The sequence below is a fragment of the Nicotiana tabacum genome, chromosome 3, assembly GCF_000715075.1.
Source record: "Nicotiana tabacum cultivar K326 chromosome 3, ASM71507v2, whole genome shotgun sequence".
Taxonomy (NCBI): domain Eukaryota; kingdom Viridiplantae; phylum Streptophyta; class Magnoliopsida; order Solanales; family Solanaceae; genus Nicotiana; species Nicotiana tabacum.
In genome coordinates, this window is record NC_134082.1 from 127704676 (window position 1) to 127725518 (window position 20843).

General features: G+C 36.3%; 2 long non-coding RNA genes across 2 annotated transcripts; both read left to right on the plus strand.

The window, feature by feature from the left end:
- Positions 1-2495: 2495 nt before the first annotated feature.
- On the plus strand, positions 2496-4274 carry LOC142175075 (uncharacterized). Its single transcript, XR_012704256.1, has 3 exons — positions 2496-2546; positions 2627-2685; positions 4201-4274. It is a non-coding gene; the product is annotated as an uncharacterized LOC142175075 (long non-coding RNA).
- A 5352-nt stretch (positions 4275-9626) lies between these two features.
- On the plus strand, positions 9627-11480 carry LOC142175078 (uncharacterized). Its single transcript, XR_012704258.1, has 3 exons — positions 9627-9677; positions 9758-9816; positions 11333-11480. It is a non-coding gene; the product is annotated as an uncharacterized LOC142175078 (long non-coding RNA).
- The last annotated feature ends 9363 nt before the right edge of the window (positions 11481-20843 follow it).

The window sequence follows — 20843 nt, forward strand, 5'->3', positions numbered from 1 at the left end:
AATCGCCTCAGTAAATATTTGCTGAAAGAAAGTTACATAAATTATGTTATTTGTCCATGTATTTTTATAAAGAAAATGTCATCAAAATTTGTTACACTTGTTGTTTATGTTGGTGACATAAATCTTATTGGAACTCCGGAAGAGCTCCAAGAGGGTCTTAAAAATACTTTTACATGGGCAAAGTATACCCATTAAGTACACCAATGAATATTCAATCACTTGAAGTGAATAAGGATCCGTTCCAACCTCTAGAAGAGGATGAGGAGCTCCTTGGTCCTGAAATACTCTATCTCGGTGTAGATGGTGCACTTATTTATCTTGCTAATGCTAACAAAAGTGGTGCAGATCGTATTGGTAATGCAGATGCAGGTTATTTATCCGATACCCATAAAGCTCGATTTCAAACCGGCAAGCAGGGAGTGCATATGATTGAGATCAGTGATTCATTCGAGAAACATGTGGGTTGGAATGTGATAAAAGACCCACAATATTATACGGAGACAATGTTTTATGCATAGCACTATTAAAGGGAGGATTTATAAAAGGAGATAGAACGAAGAACATTTTACCAGAATTATTCTACATACATGATCTTCAGGAAAATTGTGACATTGATGTGCATCAAATTAGTTCAAGTGACAATCCAGCAGATTGTCTTTACCAACATCAATTTTTGAGAATATGGTATACAAGATTGGAATGCGGAGACTCAAATATTTGAAATAAGGTTTTCTTCAGGGGGTAAAATGCACGTTGTACTCTTTGTCCCTTACTAAGGTTTTTCCCACAGGGTTTTCCTTATAAGGTTTTTAATGAGGCAGCCAGCAATGCGTATTACTAAATATGTGTACTTTTTTTTCTTCACTAGGATTTTTTCCCACGTGTTTTTTCCTAGTAAGGTTTTAATGAGGCACATTATCTTTTAATGAACATCCAAGGGGGAGTGTTATAAATATATTATATTATGGATATTCATTTAGTACTCCATTGTAAATAAGCTTCCTGAAGAAGCTTATCCATATGGGATTCCACCGTAAATATATTTATCTATTTAAGTACTCTATTGGAAATAAGCTTATCACTTCGATACCCGGTTATGGATAAACGTTACCCCCGATAGAAGATTATCCATACCAGGTATAATAAGCTTATCCTTTCAGTACCCAGTTATGGATAAACATTACTCCCGGTAGAAGATTATCCATATCAGGTATAATAAGCTTATCCTTTCAGTACTCCGTTATGGATAAACATTGCTCTCAGTAGAAGATTATCCATATCTGGTATAGTAGCAGCTTACACAACAGCTTCCTTTCTTCTATAAATAGAAGAAATTTCAGTTCATTATGTACATCAGTTTGAATTCGAATAATATAACAGTTTCTCTCTATACTTGTCTTTACTTTACAGTCTTTATTTTATAACAAAACTATGTTTGTAGCGTCAACAAATATTTACACCGTCAACGATGTATAACTGTAACGACCCGAAACGTTGTTTCCTGTATTTTCGTCTCGTATTCCCCGTTAAATGCTTATTCATGTTTCAATATGTGTACTTGGTGAATTTGAGTCAATTCGGATCGAGTTTGGTATGAAATGGGACAATTAGTCTCTTTAAGGAAGAATTAGTTTGAAAAGTCAACCGGACGTTGACTTGTGAGTTAGAGGGCTCAGAATTGAATTCTGATGATTCGATTAGTTTTGGGTGATTATTTAAGGCCTAGGAGCCCAATCAGAATTAATTTTGGAGGTTCGGTGAAGAAATTAGCTCATTTTGGCGAAGTTAGTATTTTGGCGATTTCCGGTTGATAGGTGAAATTTTGATCCGACGGTCGGAATGGAGTTCCGAGAATTTCTGTAGCTTCGTTATGCCATTTTGTATATGTGTGCAAAATTTCAAGTCATTCGGACATATTTTGTTCGAGTTTTGATCGAAAGCGCATTTTGGAAGTTTTAAAGGAACTTAGACTTGAATTCGGTGTAATTCGATAATTTTGGTATTAGTCGAGGTGTTTTGATAATTGGAACAAGTTTGAATAATATTATAAGATGTATTGGTATTTTTGGTTGAGGTTCCGAGGACCTCGGGATGATTTCGGATGGCTAACGGGAACTTTTCAAGTTGGAAATTTCATAATAGACGAAAGTTGTAAATAAGTGCGCACAAAGCCTCACTTTGAACGATAATATCTCTCGTTATATAAGGAGTTGTGTGAGATACAACCTATCAAATTAAAGCACTTTGAGTCTAGTTTCCAATGCAACAAACCGTTCATCATTAGGAGGTGTATACAGGAAGTTATGACCATTTCACTGGTCAGGTGTCAGAGCACACGAAGTATCGCGTGAAGTCGCGTATTTCGCGCGTCTGAGGCAGAATGCTCAGCAAAACGCGCGAACAAACGCGCGAACAACGCGCGAACTACGTGACTGAAGGTTTTAAGTACTCTAAAGACCGGAAATAAAAGGAATTGAGTCATTTCTCAAGCTTAGGGCTTCCTCTACACCCCCAATTCGACCAAGGCACCCAATTGCACTCCTAAGGTAAGATTTTTGGAGTATTTTGAGTTGATTACTACTCCCAAACACTTATATTAACATGGATTGATCTTAAAAATCCTTAGATTTTCAAGAAATTCCTTCAAGAACTCAAAGAAGGGTTTTGCAAGATTTCTTCCAAAAGGTAAATCCTACACCTTAGACTCACATATACGGATATATTATGGAAATATGAGTATGAGTCAAGTATTACAACTTATTGTATGGTGGTTGGAAGCCATAAATTCCCTATTTAAATACATGAACATGGTAGGGATTTAGAGGTGTTTATTTGATGGAATTTTTGTTGGTTTGGGTGTGAATGGTTGATCACACATGTGATGTTAGGAGTATAAATTGTTAAAGAATAATAGTGTGATGAATTGTTGGTTAATGGTGATAGTTAGAGGAACCAATGCTATAGTTAAGAGGTGTAAATATTTATACCTACAAGATGTTTGATAATATGCCTAAATGGCATAATTTATGGGATCTAGTACTAATATTGGCCATATTGAGTGTTATATGGTAGATTGAAGTTACATAACTGTATGGGATCATTATAGTATCATTAAGGGGCGAATTTCAGATATGTATGGTTAAAACCCCGTCTTTTAGAAATCGAACTTCATCGAGGTTTGTGTGATTTTTGGCAGATTCGTCACACGAGGAGGCCAATTAGAGAGGCAAGGGCATAGCGAGCTAGAGGTGAGTAATAGATGTAAATGCTATTCTGAGGGTTTGAAACCCCGGACTTTCACATCGTAACGCTATATTGAGGCGTGACACGCACTCCATGGCGAGTGCGGGGTCGGATACTATTGGGGATTGTGACTTGGTCCACCCCGTGTGATGTTTATACTATACTGGTGATTGATACACATACTTCATTGATATTACTGGGCTTGATGCCATGTTTGGGTCCTTGTGCTGATTTGTAAAATCCTTCGAGGATTGATATTACTGCTTAGCATGATTTGTATATCATTTAATTTCAGTCCAAGGTTTTAAATGGTGTTTTGTAAACTCAGCCATAATTCTAAGTGTTGAAAACTAAAATGATATTTTTAAATGTATTCCGGGCTGGGAACTTCTGTTTTGTAAATGCCCAAGGGGTTTATTATATTATTTTCTGGACTGATTATAAAGTGACTTGAAACAGTGGTAACAATGACACTGGGTGATATACTTGAAACAGTGGTAACAATGACACTGTGTGATATACTTGAAATAGTGGTAACAATGACACTGGATGATATACTTGAATAGTGGTAACAATGGCACTGTATGATATAAATTGGTCAGGTAACAATGGCTGACCGGTCAGGTAACAATGACTGACCAAGATATTGCGCTTGGGCTGTAGGAGCCCCTCCGGAGTCTGTACACACCCCTAGTGAGCGCCGTCGACGATAAATAAATAGGGATGGCTCGGGGTGCACGCCGCAGTAGGTACGGGAATGTACCATCATATGCATTGCATTATATTCATGTATTTGTATCTATACTGTTGTTTAACTGCTCAGTTCCATATGTTGCTGCATATTTGGATTTTAGCTTACTTTGTGTATTTACTAGGTTTTCTTATCTTCGGACTGTAGTTACTTTTATTACTCACTGGGTCGGAGTACTCACATTACTCCCTGCACCATGTGTGCAGATACAGGCAGAGCTGAGTTCGCTCATGAGCGCTGATTCTTTCCAGGCCAGGCGGTGACTAGGAGTAACGAGGTAGCTGTTGACGTCCGCAACCCCATTTTCTCCCTTATCTTTGTTATTTATGATAATTCCAGACTTTGTAAAATATTAGTAAACTCTGTAGTATCTCATGACTTGTGACACCCCGATTTCGGGCTGAGTTGGGATGGTTTTCCTTGTTCTATCACGTTTACTTCGCATTTAAGATTATATTGCCCATGATTTAGACTTATTCCTGCTAGGTAATTATAAAGAGATGTACTGTTTTGTCGATTGGTTGGCCTTGTCCTCACGAGAGGCGCCATCACGACCGAGTTGGGATTTTGGGTCATGACAAGTTGGTATCAGAGCCTAGGTTACTTGGTCTCACGAGTCATGAGCCGGTTTAGTAGAGTCTCGCGGATAGGTACGGAGACGTCTGTATTTATCCTCGAGAGGCTGCAGAACCTTTAGGAAAACTTCACATTCTTGAATTCTTATCGTGCGTTATTGATTCAGCTTGAAGAGTAACTCTTGAAATTCCTTCCACGTGTTCGCATGCACGCATGAACGCTCAGTATCAGATGTGCCTCGATGGCTTTTGATTCCCCGATCGAGGGGCAAAGTGTAATCTCTGTGAGTTTGAAGTTAGGTCAGTCTGGAGGACTTGAGGCCGAATCTTTGCCAATGGCTTGAGCACCGAGGTGCTGATTTTGTGAGCAAGTGCTTTGAACTCATATGTTCATTATTGTCCTTATTAGCCGGAATGGCGGTTGGATATCCACGTCATGAGTAATGTGTATGGTAGTGGAAGGTATACCAAAAAGAGTAACTAAAGGTAAAGCTAATGGGTAATTGGCTTATGAGGGAAATCTATTTGTCATACTAGTTAGATAAGTCTGGGAGCTGGGATCGCTTCTGTAAATGTATTATGATGAAATAGTTGAGTCAAGGAGACCACCTTGAAGGTCGAAAACATTTAAAGAAAGAATATGTTCTTACTCGGTTGAATAGCCCAATAATGGGGGGTTGAAAGGTATTTTCTATGTATTATGATTCAAATAGGTGCAACGCATGTCCATGTATCAATTTTGATAGTATAATACATGTAATATTGAGATTTATGTAATTGATATGCATTGTGATGCTTTGTCAAGTTGTGGATATGTTGTTAGGATGGTTTTGGTGATTCTCTGGCAGGTGGATAGGCCCAATTACAAAGGAGACTCTGCCAAAATTTTTGAAAAATTTGGGACTTAGTAAAAAATTTTGGTCGCCTAGAGAGTGGGGTAAATGCAAAAATTGCAGAAGAGTTAAAATTCCAGATGATTTGTGTTCCCACGAGCGTATGAAGGAGTGAGTTTAATCTCACTATGGTATTACAGCAGCATTAGAATACTTGCGTTGTGATTTATTGAGTGCGTTTTGATCAATGGCTTTGAGCCAAGTTGGGGAGTTTGCTATTAAATAGGTCAATTACACGATTATATGCTATATTGGTTAGAGTTTTGATGTTTACGGTAAGTTGGTATTGTCTTCAACGTCACCTAAGATCGGTGTTTTGTAAAAAGGGTCATGCATCCTGGTTAATGATTCTTGATCGCTCTTCAGCATTAGAGCGACCGATGATTTGGAGGTACACTCCAGATATTGTTGTGGTAGGTTGTGGGAGTGTGTCCCACGGGAAGATTATATAAGTGTGGCATATGATCACTTGATTGATTAAAGATGTAAACCAAGTATGAAGTTTGTGATGGTGTCGTTAAATTAAAGATTCATGCCTGAAGGGCACTTGGCATATTGGGTTGTGAACTAGGGAGGATTACTCCGATTGTGATGGTTGTTCTTGTGTTTTATGAAGAAAATGGAAGTTATTATGGACCTTTGAAAGGTTATCAGACTAGTTCAGTGTGATCAGAATCAACTTGAAGTCGGTGAGTGAATTTTATGTGAATAATGGCTCTATATCAGGCCAGATGTGTTAATTTTTTTGTAATGCGGTCCTCATGGAGGAGTAGTTAGGTTGATGCTTCCTGTCAGATATTTCGCACAGTGATGCATTGCGTTGTGTGAGTTGTGAGACGACTTGAGAAATTTCTATGTGTTGAGAATCCGCGTAGGAATGACGTTATATAAGCATCTTGGCTCTTGAAATTCAGATTGTACATCGCACCTCAGTTGTGCTTGAGTTTTGTAGCTTATAACGCTATATGTCCCTCAGAGATATTATTATGCACTTAGCATTGCTTATGAGTGATACTCGGTATTTTGTTGTAATGAGCAAATTTGGCTCGATGTGCATCTCCTTATGTGAGATCTATGTGTGGATCGGGTGGCACGCCGCCATGGGTATGTTATCTGGATCGGGTTGCACGCCGCAACAGTATGATTTTGAGTATAGTTTTCTATATGCTATTTTGTATGCCTTGCTTCCTATTTTCTAAGGAAAGTCCGTAGTAGTGCGTGGGATTGGTAATTCCTTCCCGAGTTTGCTTTCCTTTTGTACCGCATTCGAATTGGTAGCCTATTGGTATATTGAGGCATCATATGCGACTTTTGATTATGTTTATTAACTGAGCAGTTCGTAATGGGTGAGACGAGATCATTGAATTCGAGATCAGTGCAATCTGAGTATATGAAGTAAATTAAGGGGCTAAGACCATTATTTGGTTCAGAATGAGGTGATAGTTCTTGCCAGAAGTGTAGACCCAATGAATATTTGATTCGGCGGTGTTATGAATTTATACAGATTTTATCCGTCGTGTCGGTATTGTAAGAATTTGAACAAGACTTATATGTGTCATGCAGAGTATGGGATGTGTAATGGTTTTTCTTCTAGAGGGGATCAATGAAAGTTCTTGACTAATTGAGTACGTAAACATTCCTGGTTTGGAAGGGGAGGTGAAGTCCTCATGTTACCTTAGGATGATATGGTATATGTGATATGTTGTGAAGGATTGAGAATTGCGTGTGTAAGGTCATGGTTCAGTCCTGAATGGAAATTCATAACATTCTTAGGCAGTACAGGCAACTTTGGGTGATTAGAGAAATGAGCTTCAGATGATTAGGGTGAGTGATTTTCAGATGATTAAGGAAATTTTACTTCTAATCATAGTGATTTGTAGAGGTTACATGTTTCAGAAAAAGGCCAATGTGATTAAGTTGATGGCACTTCAATAATATTGGGGTAAGGTATGATGATGCGTGTGCTACATGGAGTTGGAAACTGGGAGTTCTCATGTACAGGCTATATTGTGGTTATGGATCGTGTGCATCGGTACTATTTAACGGCTATCAAAATTTGGAGGTTCGAGAAGATCTTTACTTGCTGGTATGTTAGATTTTGTATGTGATGTCAGAATTTAGACTGGTTGTCTTAGCGTCAGGCAATTCTGAACTATTGTGCCATGGGCTATGCCGGGAATGCCACGGGTTGAGTGGCGAGGTGAGCTGGATTATGTTCTATCAGGTTTGTGTAGTAGGTGTTATTTGTATCACCGTAGGTGTAATGATTTGCTCTGGCTCCAGCCATAAATTGAGCATGGTTGTCGATTTCAAGCATTGTGACTTGAGGTGTTTCATGTGGAGTAGTATTTGGATAAGATCGCGCGTTGCAGCAAAGATGTGTGGAAACATGACCTTGCTGGTCAAATTGTGTGTCCTATTTCTATGATGTGAGACTGGGTCTCAGCCTTGTGTTGTGGCAACACTAGAGTTTGAGGTACAACTCTCTCAGTTGAGTCATATTCATAATTTGAGTATGTTCGGACCGTTTCTTATGGGTGCGCGTATTATGCAAGTTGTAGCTTAGGCATGTATTGGGGTGTTATAACACCAGAGTGGTGTGTTGGATTCGAGGTGATCATTAGGGGCAGTGATGAATAGGAACAAAAATCGATTCCGGCTTGTTAGGAGGATAATATCGAGGTTCGGCTCGGAGATCTGTTGCGATATTTGTAAAAGAGGAAATGACTTTATAAATGGTTGATCTGAGAAATGGTTACGTTTTATCGCGTGTTTTATTTATAGTTGGCAGTATATGAATGTGTTGGAATAATACTTTAGCTAACAAGAGGTTTCCTATCGGTATTTGGGTATTGTGGGCAACTGCTGTGAATAGAGACTATCGTTCCGAGTGTTGGATTGTGGGTTATTACAGCTGGTTCGTGTTAATTCTGGGTATGACTTCGGAAAGTACAATGTGGGTCTACGGTTTATGGTCTAAATGGCTATGAAATTTTAATTTTATTGTATTATCAGACCTACGTGAGATAGGATGACGTGAGTTCATCCCCGGATTTATACATGGTAAGGTTATTCAGCAATTGTTGGGCTTTTGGAACAAGTCTGGGCACGTTCGAGGACGAACGTTTATTTTAGTTGGGGAGAATGTAACGACCCGAAACGTTGTTTCCTGTATTTTCGTCTCGTATTCCCCGTTAAATGCTTATTTATATTTCAATATGTGTACTTGGTGAATTTGAGTCAATTCGGATCGAGTTTGGTATGAAATGGAACAATTAGTCTCTTTAAGGAAGAATTAGTTTGAAAAGTCAACCGGACGTTGACTTGTGAGTTAGAGGGATCAGAATTGAATTCCGATGATTCGATTAGTTTCGGGGGATGATTTAAGGCCTAAGAGCGCAATCGGAATTAATTTTGGAGGTCCGGTGAAGAAATTAGCTCATTTTGGCGAAGTTAGTATTTTGGCGATTTCCGGTTGATAGGTGAAATTTTGATCCGACGGTCGGAATGGAGTTCCGAGAATTTATGTAGCTTCGTTATGACATTTTTGATATGTGTGCAAAATTTCAAGTCATTCGGACATATTTTGGTCGAGTTTTGATCGAAAGCGCATTTTGGAAGTTTTAAAGGAACTTAGACTTGAATTCGGTGTAATTCGATAATTTTGGTATTAGTCGAGGTGTTTTGATAATTGGAATAAGTTTGAATAATATTATAAGATGTATTGGTATTTTTGGTTGAGGTCCCGAGGACCTCGGGATGATTTCGGATGGCTAACGGGAACTTTTCAAGTTGGAAATTTCATAATAGACGAAAGTTGTAAATAAGTGCGCACAAAGCCTCACTTTGAACGATAATATCTCTCGTTATATAAGGAGTTGTATGAGCTACAACCTATCAAATTAAAGCCCTTTGAGTCTAGTTTCCAATTCAACAAACTGTTCGTCATTAAGAAGTGTATACAGGAAGTTATGACCATTTCACTGGTCAGGTGTCAGAGCGCGCGAAGTATCGCGCGAAGTCACGCATTTCGCGCGTCTGAGGCAGAATGCTCAGCAAAACGCGTGAACAAACGCGCGAACAACGCGCGAACTATGCGACTGAAGGTTTTTAAGTACTCTAAAGACTGGAAATGAAAGGAATTGAGTCATTTCTCAAGCTTAGGGCTTCCTCTACACCCCCAATTCGACCAAGGCACCCAATTGCACTCCTAAGGTAAGATTTTTGGAGTATTTTGAGTTGTTTACTACTCCCAAACACTTATATTAACATGGATTGATCTTAAAAATCCTTAGATTTTCAAGAAATTCCTTCAAGAACTCAAAGAAGGGTTTTGCAAGATTTCTTCCAAAAGGTAAATCCTACACCTTAGACTCACATATATGGATATATTATGGAAATATGAGTATGAGTCAAGTATTACAACTTATTGTATGGTGGTTGGAAGCCATAAATTCCCTATTTAAATACATGAACATGGTAGGGATTTAGAGGTGTTTATTTGATGGAATTTTTGTTGGTTTGGGTGTGAATGGTTGATCACACATGTGATGTTAGGAAGTATAAATTGTTAAAGAATAATAGTGTGATGAATTGTTGGTTAATGGTGATAGTTAGAGGAACCAATGCTATAGTTAAGAGGTGTAAATATTTATACCTACAAGATGTTTGATAATATGCCTAAATGGCATAATTTATGGGATCTAGTACTAATATTGGCCATATTGAGTGTTATATGGTAGATTGAAGTTACATAACTATATGGGATCATTATAGTATCATTAAGGGGCAAATTTCAGATATGTATGGTTAAAACCCCGTCTTTTAGAAATCGAACTTCATTGAGGTTTGTGTGATTTTTGGCAGATTCGTCACACGAGGAGGCCAATTAGAGAGGCAAGGGCATAGCGAGCTAGAGGTGAGTAATAGATGTAAATGCTATTCTGAGGGTTTGAAACCCCGGACTTTCACATCGTAACGCTATATTGAGGCGTGACACGCACTCCATGGCGAGTGCGGGGTCGGATACTACTGGGGATTGTGACTTGGTCCACCCCGTGTGATGTTTATACTATACTGGTGATTGATACACATACTTCATTGATATTACTGGGCTTGATGCCATGTTTGGGGCCTTGTGCCGATTTGTAAAATCCTTCGAGGATTGATATTACTGCTTAGCATGATTTGTATATCATTTAATTTCAGTCCAAGGTTTTAAATGCTGTTTTGTAAACTCAGCCATAATTCTAAGTGTTGAAAACTAAAATGATATTTTTAAATGTATTCCGGGATGGGAACTTCTATTTTGTAAATGCCCAAGGGGTTTATTATATTATTTTCTGGACTGATTATAAAGTGACTTGAAACAGTGGTAACAATGACACTGTGTGATATACTTGACATAGTGGTAACAATGACACTGTGTGATATACTTGAAATAGTGGTAACAATGACACTGGATGATATACTTGAACAGTGGTAACAATGGCACTGTATGATATAAATTGGTCAGGTAACAATGGCTGACTGGTCAGGTAACAATGATTGACCAAGATATTGCGCTTGGGCTGTAGGAGCCCCTCCGGAGTCTGTACACAACCCCAGTGAGTGCCGTCGACGATAAATAAATAGGGATGGCTCGGGCTGCATGCCGCAGTGGGTACAGGAATGTACCATCATATGCATTGCATTATATTCATGTATTTGTATCTATACTGTTATTTAGCTGCTCAGTTCCATATGTTGCTGCATATTTGGATTTTAGCTTACTTTGTGTATTTACTAGGTTTTCTTATCTTCGGACTGTAGTTACTTTTATTACTCACTGGGTCGGAGTACTCACATTACTCCCTACACCATGTGTGCAGATACAGGCAGAGCTGAGTTCGCTCATGAGCGCTGATTCTTTCCAGGCCAGGCGGTGACTAGGAGTAACGAGGTAGCTGTTGACGTCCGCAACCCCGTTTTCTCCCTTATCTTTGTTATTTATGATAATTCCAGACTTTGTAAAATATTAGTAAACTCTGTAGTAACTCATGACTTGTGACACCCCGATTTCGGGCTGAGTTGGGATGGTTTTCCTTGTTCTATCACGTTTACTTCGCATTTAAGATTATATTGCCCATGATTTAGACTTATTCCTGCTAGGTAATTATAAATATTTGTACTGTTTTGTCGATTGGCTGGCCTTGTCCTCACGAGAGGCGCCATCACGACCGGGTTAGGATTTTGGGTCGTGACAATAACTTTTTGACAGTATCCTAATCAGATATTTCTAGTAACTTTTGAAAGCTTTGGAAATTTTTGCCAAAATACTTTCCACAAACCTTATAAGTTTTGAGTGTTGGAACATGTGTAGCGGAACCAAGCATACAATCCAGACATCAAATATATGTGAATTAGACAACACAATAATAACGAGATTAGAATCACTAACCTCTTGAAGTAGTTGCACAAACCTTCCAAACAACAAGAATCCAGGGTTGCAGTCTTTTGCTATTTGCCTAGTAAAACCTTTGGACGATTTTGCTATTGGGTGGGCAAGAATAATACAACTGAAAGGTAAGTTATTAGGTGAAACTAGTCTTCCTTTAATAGACTTATTTTTTTTTTTGGACGAAAATCCTCCTCCAAAAACATGTAGGATTCTCCTTCTCCAAGTAGAATCCTACTCCAACTCTATTAGATGACTTTTCTCCCAAGTCACTTTTTACCCAAGTCTTGTCCAGATTTTACTAGGTATAGCAAGGACCACAGAAATAATAAGAGGCTACCAATTATAGTATTAATTCGAAATTAGCATGAATTAATTCTTACTATAACAAATTGCAATTTATTCCACTAAAAGACTGCAATTGAATTCCTCAATATGAATTTCGAAAATTTAATAACACTTATTTTAACTCCCCATGTTAAGATCTCAAATACCAGTTAATCACTAAAAATTTAATTTAATCAACTAATTAAATCCTTTACGATTCCGCTTAAAATATTTCATGTGACAGATACAAAATTTATCGGCCGGATTTTCACATGAAAACTTATAAGCTTACATAAAGGGGTATCATCAAACTCAAAACGAGTCATGGATTCTATCAACTAATTATTATTCACAAATATTATTCGTTATTGTCCAATCTATTAGGCATACACTAACTCTAAATAGAGTCGTACCTTTTGATAAATCAAAACAATAAATAAATTACATTGATCATAATAATTATATCAAGATTAGGAGTATAAGCTCATTTAATGAATTAGAGAAAATATTTTATATATTCAGTACAAAAACATCTTTTCTCTACTTAGTCCGTTCAATATACAATGAGTATACTAGCACAAGAAGTTGGAGAAAACTACTCTCATAATCAAGATAAATTATACTATAATTTTGCGCTACAATCATCAAGATATTTTGTCCAACAATATCTTTGATTGTGAACATAGTTTATTAATTATGAGAACCAACAATTTAATCTTCTGTGCATGAGTTAAGACTCCATACACTAAGTTGTCTACTACATAATTAAAAGGATACACATGTAACAAATAATCTATTTAAAATAGTACTTTATTGAATTGAATAAATTAAATAAACAATTGTTCCATAAAGAATAAAATATAATATTATGTCTAAACCGCATGGTTAATAGTATATCCCAACAATCTCCCACTTAGACTCATAACCATGTGTCTACTGCTCTAACACTCATTCCTTCTACATGCTTGTTAAAAATCTTCTGTGTCAAGCTCTTTGTAAACGGGTCTGCCACATTGTCCTCTGACGCAATCTTCAACACTCTTGCATCACCTCTCTGAGTTATGTCCTGAATTAAGTGATATTTACGCTCAATATGATTACTCCTTTTATGGCTTCTTGGTTCCTTCGAGTTTGCAACTGCATCACTATTGTCACAATAAAGTACAATTGGTGTTTGAACCGAAGGAACCACATTAAGCTCTTTCAGAAAGTTCCTGAGCCAAACAGTATATTTAGCTGCCTCAGATGCAGCCACATATTCGGCTTCCATGGTGGAATCAGCAACATATGATTGCTTGATGCTCTTCCAACTTATGGCTCCATCTCCTAAGGTAAAAACATATCCTGAGGTAGATTTTCTAGAGTCTCTATCTGACTGGAAATCTGAATCATTATAGCCAATGGGTGTAAGATCACCTGAGTGATACACCAACATATAATCCCTAGTCCTCTTCAAGTAGTTGATTATATGATTAACAGCAGTCCAGTGTTTTCGACCAGGGTTAGACTGAAATCTACTAACCATTCCAACAGCAAAGCTGATATCAGGTCTAGTACATAGCATAGCATACATAAGACTCCCTACAGCAGAAGCATAAGGGACTGCCTTCATCTTTTCTATCTCATCAGTCGTTTTTTGGGACTGATCTTTTGACAAAGAGATTCCATGTCTAAAGGGGAGAAACCTTTTCTTGGAATCTTGCATGCTAAACCTGGTGAGAATAGTATCAATATAAAGTGCTTGAGACAAGCCTAATATCCTTTGCTTGTGATCTCGCAAAAGCTTGATCCCAAGGATATGTGCTGCATGTCCCAAGTCTTTCGTATCGAAACGTGAGGACAACCATTCCTTTACTGAATTCAACATGCTCACATTATTTCCTATGAGCAAAATATTATCTACGTACAAAACCAAAAATGTAACTTTATCTCCATTCAACTTCTTATAGACACAAGACTCATTTTCACATTGATCAAAATTGTAGGTCTTAATCGGTGTGTCAAAACAAGTGTTCCATGCCCTAGAAGCTTTTTTCAATCTATAAATGGATTTCTTTAATTTACACAACATGTGCCCATTACCACTTTTTATAAAACCAACTAGTTGTGCCATATAGATGCACTCATCAAGACTTCCATTTGGAAAAGCGGTCTTGACATCCATTTGCCATATCTCATAATCGTAATGAGCAGCAATGGATAAGAGAATCCTAATGGATTTAAGCATGGCTACTGGCGAAAAAGTTTCCTCATAATCGATCCCTTCTTTTTGAGTAAACCCTTTTGCAACAAGCCCAGCTTTAAAAGTTTACACTTTTCCATCCACTCCTCTCTTTTTCTTATAGATCCATCTACAACCTATAGGTTTGGCTCCAGTAGGTGGTTCTACAAGATCCCAGACTCGATTGGAGTACATGGAATCCATTTCAGATTTCATAATATCAACCCATTTATCAGCATCTGCATCATGTAGTGCTTCGTCGTAATTAATAGGTTCTGTATTGGGCTCTTCAGGGATTCTATCATAAGATTCTCCCAAGAGCGCAAACCGGAGAGGTTTTCTAATAATTCTCCCACTACGACTAGTCACTACAGGTGAAAGCTGATTTTGTTGTTGAATCACATCATCATTTCCTGGAACTGAAGCCTCAATGTTATCATCCAAACCTTGTGGTGTTGGGATATCATTAACTTCTTCCTGGAGTGCAGGTTGCATAACAATTTCAGGTTGTTCAACAATCTGAGGTTGCTCAACAATCTAAGGTTGCTCAATACTACTCCCACTACTTTGGGGTAGTGAGATGTCAGGCAATTGTTCTTGTGCAATCTGCTGCCTATTGACATTTCTCCCACTACGATAATGCAGTGGTATGACAATACTGGCTTCCGGGATACGTTCCAGAGATGATTCTTTAGTTACTCCATTATTTAATTCCTATAAAACTAGTTTACTTCTAGGAATATGGTTCGTTAGATAATCCTCTTCTAAAAATCTGGCATTTGTCGTAACAATTACCTTCTTTTCTTTGGGACAATAAAACAAACCGCCTTTTGTTCCTTTTGGATATCCAATAAAAATGCATACTTGTGTCCTTGATTCCAATTTATCCTCTTTCCCTTTCAGCACATGTGCTGGACAACCCCAAACCCGAATATGCCGTAAACTTGCCTTGTGCCCAGTCCACAATTCTACTGGAGTTGAAGGTACTGACTTTGAAGGAACCAAATTTAGAATGTAGTTTGTTGTTTCTAAGGCATATCCCCAAAAGGAAGAAGGCAAATCGGAATAACTTAACATTGATCTAACCATTTCCATAAGAGTCCTATTTCTTCTTTCTGCCACACCATTTTGTTGTGGTGTTCCTGGGGCAGATAATTGAGATGTAATTCCATTATCTGATAAGTATTTTATGAATTCCATAGAAAGATATTCACCACCACGATCAGATCCCAATGTTTTGATGTATTTATCATGTCGTTTCTTTGTTTCCGTCTTAAATTCTTTGAATTTCTTAAAGCATTCAGACTTACGTTGCAACAGATAAATATATCCATATTTTGAGTGATCATCTGTGAAAGTCACAAAATACTCAAAACCACCTCTTGCTTGTGTATTCATAGGACCACACAAATCAGAGTGAATTAATTCTAGCTTATCACTGGCTCTATTTTCTTTTGAGGGGAAATGTCTCTTGGTCATTTTGCCTTCTAAACAAGATTCACATGTTGGTAGTGACTCCACTTTCAATGAACTCAAAGGTTCATCAGAGACCAATCTCGAAATCCTATTTAGATTTATATGGCCTAGATGTAAGTGCCATAAATAAGTTTGACTCAATTCATAAATATGTTTTCTTTTATGTGGTAGACTAATGATATTTAGTTCTTTTGGTTGTTATAACACATGAGGAGATATATCAAGAATAAAAAGCTCATGTACTCTAGCAGCAGTGTAGATAAAATGTTTATTAAACTTAATAACAACAGAGTTATTAGCAAAATAAACATTATAACCAGCATCCATTGTTTTCGAAACCGAAATCAAATTCCTTCTAATAGAAGGTACATAGAGAACATCTTTTAAAACTAAAATTCTATCACTACTAAACGAAACTCTAATATCTCCTAAAGCTAAAGCTGGTGTTGGCTCGCCATTGGCTTGAAAAACGCAAACTTCATTCTCACTTAGCCGTCGTGTTTCCTGAAACCCCTGCAAAGTAGTGCAGATATGATTAGTGGTTCCCGAATCTACACACCAAAATATGGTAGAAACATCTACTAAATAAATTTCAATGACATTTAAATTTGAATTACCTTGCTTATTCAACTTTGCCAGATAGGCAGGGCATTGCTTCTTGTGATGCCCAGGTTGTTTGCAATGATAACACTTGCCTTTGGTCTTTTTCACACCAGTCGCACCACCAGGTGCCAGAACCTTTTGAGCCTTCTTCTTTTTCTTATTGTCTTTCAACTTAGAAACCGAAGCTTTCTCAATATTGAGTGCCACAACTGGAGCTTGTTGTTTGATAATAGATTATGCCGCTTGCAACTCATTCAATAATTTCGCTAGTGACAAATCCATTTTGTTCATATTATAGTTCAAGCGAAACTGTTGAAAACTGTCAGGCAGAGTCTGCAGGAGCATCTCAACTTGAGACTCCTTATCAATCACAACTCCAAGGACCTCCAGTTCATTCAGAAGACTCATCATCTTCAGAACATGGTCCCTGACTGATTATCCTTCAGCCATCTTGGTGTTCAAAAGGGCTTTCATGGCTGTCTGCTTAGCTGCACGATTTTGCTCACCGAACATCTCTTTAAGACTTTCGAGCATATCATAAGCAGACCCCATAGACTGATGCTAATGTTGCAAAACATTCGCCATAGAGGCAAGAATGTAACATCGCGCCATCTCATCAGCCTTAACCCATTTGTCATAGGCCTTAACTTGATCATCAGTAGCATTTTCAGGTTTTTTTGGACATTCCTCAGTTATTACAAATTTGTAACCTTCAGCAGTTAGGACAATATCAAGGTTCCTTTTCCAATCAACATAATTCGGTCCTTCTAACTTGTTTTGGTTCAAAATTGAGGTAAGTGGGTTGAATGAAGACATGGTTAATCTAAGAGATATTCACATTAAATAGATCATTAGTTATGTATTTAGAATGATTAAATTCAAAATAACACATTACACATATAGCCATGCTCATTGAACAGTTAGATTCGTTAGGGAAACTTAACTATTCATGCAAAATATATGAGTGATGTTAGATATTAACCCCATAAATTATAACAAGACCAACTCAGAAGGAGAGTAAACTGTTAATTTAAGATAGGTAAATATCACTTTTATAAACTCTAGTTTCATTGAATCAACATGTAACTCATTCGGAGAGTTAATACAAGTAATGAAATAACTAGAGGCAAAACTACAGTAATCATCTATAATGAATTTATCCGATGTGAAAGAAGACCTATGTCAACATATAAATTCATTATATTACTGTACAACATGATTGGAAACAATGGGAATTGAACCCTACCATCACAGATTTCTATTAATATTTTTTTTATTAAAAAATATTCCAGAAAATAGAAAAAAGGCCAAAACTCCATCTAAACAATCCCGAATGCCCAAAAAACGACGTACATCATCAACAAAGCTTATGTGTTTTGTAAGTTGGGCCGTTTCCGATGAACCTTCCAAATTTGAGGTCAATCGGAGTTCAACAGAATTTCAGAATTCTATGCGTGACTAGAATTCTGTTTTTGGCGTTTTAAGGGGTTTTAATTATTTTGACTTGTTCAAATCACATAATATACTGATATTTGTTAACACATGATTTCCGAACTCAAAATATTTTTTTATTTAATAAAAACGTGTTTAGACAAAATTGTAAAAATAGTATGTTTTCACTAGTCAAAAACTGTACTGTTCATAATTCTGTATATTAATCCAAAAATACAGAACTAATATCATACAAAACAGTCAAGTTTTTATTAATATAACACTGTGATTATGGACCGAATGCAACTAAAACAAATTAATGATATTACTACATTGTTTATGCATATGTATATTAATCCATAATTACAACAGTAATAACATTCAAAAACACAGTCACGTTTTTATCAAAAAAATTGCTATTCAGCAAAAAACGTAATTTAAACAGACTGTTATTTAAATATAACACCACTGTTTATACATGTGTATATTAATTCATAGTTATAGAATTAAGATACTAATAAATACAATCACGTTTTTAATATAGAATAATCATCCCAAACATGTATCAATAAATAACACGTTTTAATTTAATCTATGCATGATGTATTACATTATCTAGTTATATGTAAGACGACGTCTGATACCAATTGTTAGAACATGCGCAGCGGAAGCAAGTATACAATCTAGGCATCAAATACATACGAACTAGACAACGCAATAATAATGAGATTAGATCACTAACCTCTTAAAGTAGTTGCACAAACCTTCCAAGCAGCAAGAATCCAGGGCTGCAGTCTTCTGCTATTTGCCTAGTAAAACCTTTGGACGATTTTGTTATTGGGTGGGCAAGAACAATACAACTGAAAGGTAAGTTATTAGGTGAAACTAATCTTCCTTTAATAGACTTATTTTTTTTTGGACGAAAATCCTCCTCCAAAAACGTGTAGGATTCTCCTTCTCCAAGTAGAATCCTACTCCAACTCTATTAGATGACTGTTCTCCCAAGTCTTGTCCAGGTTTTTACTAGGTATAGGAGGGATCACAAAAATAATAAGAGGCTACCAATTATAGTATTAATTCGAAATTAGCATGAATTAATTCTTACTATAACAAATTGCAATTTATTCCACTAAAAGACTGTAATTGAACTCCTCAATATGAATTTCGAAAATTCAATAACACTTATTTTAGCTCCCCATGTTAAAATCTCAAATACCAGTTAATTAAATTAAATCACTGAAAATTTAATTTAATCAACTAATTAAATCCTTTACAATTCCGCTTAAAATATTTCATGTGACGGATACAAAATTCACCGGTCAGGTTTTCACATGAAAACTTATAAGCTTACATAAAGGAGTATTATCAAACTCAAAACGAGACATGGATTCTATCAACTAATTATTATTCACAAATATTATTCGTTATTGTCCAATCTATTAGGCATACACTAACTCTAAATAGAGTCGCACCTTTTGATAAATCAAAACAATAAATAAATTACATTGATCATAATAATTATATCAAGATTAGGAGTATAAGCTCATTTAATGAATTAGAGAAAATATTTTATATATTCAGTACAAAAACATCTTTTCTCTACTTGGTCCGTTCAATATACACTGAGTATACTAGCACAAGAAATTGGAGTAAAACTACTCCCATAATCAAGACAAATTATACTATAATCTTGTACGACAATTATCAAGATATTTTGTCCAACAATATCTTTGATTGTGAACATAGTTTATTAATTATGAGAACCAACAATTTAATCTTCTGTGCATGAGCTAAGACTCCATACACTAAATTGTCTACTACATAATTAAAGACACACATGTATCAAATGTTCTATTAAAATAGTACTTTATTGAATTAAATAAATTAAATAAATAATTGTTCCATAAAGAATAAAATATAATACTATATCTAAACCGCACGGTTAATAGTATATCCCAACATTGAGTCCTAATTTTATTAGAGTACACAAAGCAACGTGAGAACATAAACAAGGAAGCCATGATAAGATAATTCATTGTGCAAATTGCTTAGAATGGAGTAAATAGGACGGGAGTGAAGTTGCAGATTACGGTCCAAGTACGTGTTTGGACATAAAAAAAAAAAATATGAAAAGTAATTTTTAAAGTTAAGTTAAAAAAATATATTTGAATATTAAAATTATGTTGGACATGTATTTCACTTGAAAAATTATTACAGTTTCGTAAGAGAAAAATATTGTTTATTTGAAACATATGTAAAAGACACTTTTCTAAATTTAAAACTCATCTTTAAAAAATTTTTAAACTCGTCTTTAAAATTCAGTTAAACGTATAATCAAATATTAATTTGAAAATATTTTATGGAAAAAGAAAAAAAAATTATGTCCAAACGGCTTCTAAGATTTGACATTCATATTCTTCTTTATTCTCCTCCCCTATTATTTAATGTCTTACTTCTAGGCCTAAAAGAGTTTTTGAAAAAGTAAATAAATGAGGCTGTTCTCATGGAAGAATTTTATAATATTTGCAACATTCAAGATTCAACCTTTGGAAAAATCACCAGATGAGGGTAGTTCAGTGGGCATATGGATCTGAACCATATTAAAAGTAGAATTCACCCGAACTGAATACTCGTTTTGGTAATTCGAAGATGGAATAATGTTCAAAAGTCGGGACTTTGCCCGGTCCGTCCTTGGTTTGACATTCGTTGGGCGAACGGCACAAATAGCCGCTAAAGGCTGTGGCTTTTATTTTAAAGCCACTATTTTCAATGTATTTAGACTTTAGCCATTTCTTTTAAAAAACTTATACCTGACTGGACGAAAATACCCTTCTGATATAACTTATACTTACGCTATCAACACAAGCAGCAATTACACAAAGAGAAG